Genomic DNA, 3,910 nt, shown 5'->3' with positions numbered 1-3,910 from the left:
GCGCTGACGCCGGCCCCTTGGTCCGCCTGCCAGGGGAACAGACAGACCCCTTGCTGGGGACTAGGAGACACATGGACTGGGAGCGCGGGGCAAGCGTACTGCGCTGCGCCGCGCGGCGCGCGGCGTTAGGCGACAGGTGCACGGGCGGGAGACCTGTGGGATGGGGCCACGGTCCCGCCCCAGGTGAACAGGCGGAACGGGGCCCCGACCCGGAGGAACCCACCCGCCACGCGGCAGGCATTGAGGCGGGGACGTCGCGGGCCCAGATACCCGCAGGGTCGGGGCGGGGCTCAGAAGAGCCGCAGGGGGCGGAAGCAAGAGCCCCCACTGTGGAAACAAGCCAGGCCCGGGGCGCTTGGAGCCTCTCGAATTTCTGCACCAATCCCATGTTCCGGGCGGGGAGGCTCTCAGGGAGGTCTCCGGGTCTCCACGAGGGAGGGGCGGGCGTTGGCAGAGCCTGGCAAGGGGGCGAAGCCGACGGCCCAGGCTCTAATCGGATCAAACCTAATCCGTTCGCAGCCAAAGCCACTAGCCCAGATCTCGCACAGCCAGGCCCGCCGGAACGCATCCCTGGAGCAAGGGGTGAGACCCTCCCTGGGACTGCGGCTACCTCGCCTTCCTTCTAGCCTCCTCCGAGCAGCCTGGGGGGCGGCCTTTAATCCTGGTCCTTTCTCCGGGATACGTCGTCCCCCAGATGCCTCAGACCACCAAGACTCAGATTCCTAGGTAGACCAGGGGGACCTAGATCCCCAGCCGGGCACACATGGACGCCTGGCTTTAGAGTATCTGTGGGGTCCATTTACAGCTTCAGGGCTCACAGGGCAACCCAAGACCACTCACCAGGAGGTCTGCTTAGTCGGGAGGAGGAACCGCAACCTAGTCACTTAGTTTATTCCCCCAAACCGACCGTCTACCCCTTAATGTGTTATTCATCCGAATGACAGTTCAGGGTATCAGCCCAAGGAGATAGGACAACTCCAGTATTTAAGAGACGGTCCCATTTTTGTCTTAGAGGACCAAGTAAGTGACCAAGATGGAGATTCCATCTCCTAATCTTTCTTATACATGTCTCCAGATGGAGTTGTCTTGGTTCAACACCTGTTTCTCAGCAGAATTATGGCTGCAGCCTATTTGCCTAGCCTAGCATCTCTACCTCTCCTGCCTGGTAAACTCCTCATGCCAGAAAAGCTCAGTTCTTATCACCTTTCCCTTTATGAAGCCTCCTCAGCAGTTACACTTATGCCCATCATCTCACCTTACCTACAGTTATTCCTCACTGGACTGCAAGGCACTTAAGTGCACAGGGCTGGTAACAGAGGGAGGCTCCATATCAGACAGGCATAAATGAATGAATGGCAACCACCCACACGCATCCCAGAACTGTGGTCTGGAGCTCCTTGAAAAAAGGGGCAAGGCTCTTTCTTTCATAGTTTCATGCTGCCTCCAGGGACCAAGTAAAATATGTTTGAAACAATAGCCTTCTCTAAACAGGGCACCATGTAGGGCTTTGCACTCACCTCTTGGCCACAGAAGCAGCAACACACCCTTAATTGCCTCCAACCCATCTCGGCTTCCCTTGTGTGCAGCTTAACTCCTGTCACCTTTTACTGTATGTAGACTCTCTGTGTTCCTCTGCTTGTTTCCTCAACTCGGGTTGTGGCTGTCAGAGTGGCCTACCTCCTCCTTCCCTTCCTGAGGCCGGTCTGTGTGGGAAAACCTCATGGATGGGTTCCTTGATGTCTGGGGCATGACAACCACTCACACATTTTCAACAGGGTTTGATGGAGGAAGTTCTCCCACTCATTTTAAATATATTGTGTTAACTATTTAAGTATCTTCCCTTTCCTGGAGATGAAGTCTGCTAACACTTCCTTCAATTTGGATTTTTTTTTTTTTTTTTTGAGACGGAGTCTTGCTCTGTCGCCCAGGCTGGAGTGCAATGGTGTGATATTGACTCACTGCAACCTCTGCCTCCCGGGTTTAAGTGATTCTCCTGCTTCAGCCTCCTGAGTAGCTGGGATTACAGGCATGGCACGCCCGGCTAATTTTATATTTTTTGTAGACATGGGATTTCTCCATGTTGGCTCAGACTGGTCTCGAACTCCAGACCTCAGGTGATCCGCCCGCCTTGGCGTCCCAAAGTGCTGGGATTGCAGGCATGAGCCACCATGCCCTGCCCAATTTGGGATTTTAAATCAATTGTTGCCACTCAGTTTCGTTCTGATCTTCCCTAGTGGATCTCAATAGCAGTTTGAGAAGTGAGCATAGCACACTTGGTTGGGTAACACCTCCACAAGATGAATGGGAAAACTCAAGTCAGTGGAATGTGATGGGAAGGGCAGGATTCAGCATCAGTGTGACTTTGAGTTAGCAACTTGTCTCTCATATGTGAAAGTGCTTGGTAACCAGAGTGTCAAATGAGTATTTCTTCTGAGCACAGTACTGTGGTAGGGTAGAAAAGAGACAGAAGATGTAGGAACCACAGAATGAAAAAAAGGGAAACTGACATCCTTATACCCATGTCCCCATATTTATGTCTCTTGCATCTGGGCATCAGGGATGTTTTATGTGGCAACAGTTTCTTCATGCCTCTGAGGTTCTTACTGGGTTGGCAGCCTGCCTCCAGAGCTCAGGTAGGCTCAAAGTCCGTTGCCATGAAAGCAGCCAGCCTCCATCTGCATGAAAAGCCCCTGGTTTGACCAGGGGGCTGCAGTCCAGACCAGGAGTGCTACAGTTGCCATGGTTGGGGACATAGCTGCGTGGACTGGAAGTTCCCGGCTTTAAGTCCTCAGTATTAACCATTAACATTGATATGGTTTGGATGTTTTATTCCCTCCAAATCTCATGCTGAAATGTGACATGCAGTGTTGGAGGTGGGCCTAGTGGGAGGTGTTTGGGCCATGGGGGTGGACTCCTCATGAATGGCTTGGTGCTCGAGGTAATGAGTTCTTGCTTCATGGGTTCATGTGAGATCTGGTTGTTTACATGAACCTAGTACCTCCTCTCTCTCTCACTCCTGCTCTCACCATGTGATGCTGGCTCCCCTTTGTCTTCAGTCAAGATTGTAAGCTTCCTGAGGCCCTGACTGGAAGCAGGTGCTGGCTCTATGTTGTGTACAGCCTGCAGAACCGTTAGCCAAACACACTTTTCCTTATAAATTACCCAATCTCAGGTATTCTTTTATAGCAACACAAACAGGCTAACACAAACATATTAATGAGTTTTTAGTTTTCCTCGTGCTAATGTGCCTAATTCTTCACAATCACACTACAAATATCTTGTCCTATTTTACACATCTGCAAATGGAGAGAATTAGCAATTTTGTCCAAGAGTATGCAAATGAAGTGGTAAGGACAGGATTTGAACAAAGACCCTGATTCCAAACCCTTTCGTTTCAATATGGAGGTTTTCATTCCTGCTTGAGAAATCAGGACACAGAGGTCTCAGACTATCAATTGGCAGAACAGAGGACCTCCCTCCTCCCCTCCCCAACTCTCCTACCTTCGCTTAGCCATTTAAGAAATAATGCCATGATCTCTTACCAGGGAACCAGACTCCTGGTTCTAGGCTGCATGGCAGTCTGCTCTGTGACCATTTTATGTGATGTGCCTCTTTACACCATCCCCAGAAAGGGAAGGGCTAAGAGGTAGGGGTCTGAGTTCTTTGTGCTGACCACCACCTCCGCACTGCAGAAAACTCTGGATTCTCAGTTGAGCAAGTGCTGTCATCTAAGGACATCACAACCTGAAGAAGGTGGTAATCTTGTTCAGGCAATGGGTCTGCAACCAGATGGGAAAAGCCTCTTGAATTTCATTACCCCAAAGCCAAACCAGCTGGGAGAAAGCCACAGAGCACAAGCAAACACAGGGCCTCACCATGTGGAGCAACTTCTATTTTTTTTTTTTTTTTT

This window comes from Colobus angolensis, unplaced genomic scaffold, assembly GCF_000951035.1.
Source record: "Colobus angolensis palliatus isolate OR3802 unplaced genomic scaffold, Cang.pa_1.0 Scaffold18, whole genome shotgun sequence".
In the NCBI taxonomy this organism is placed as follows: domain Eukaryota; kingdom Metazoa; phylum Chordata; class Mammalia; order Primates; family Cercopithecidae; genus Colobus; species Colobus angolensis.
Note: the sequence above shows the minus strand (reverse complement) of the source record.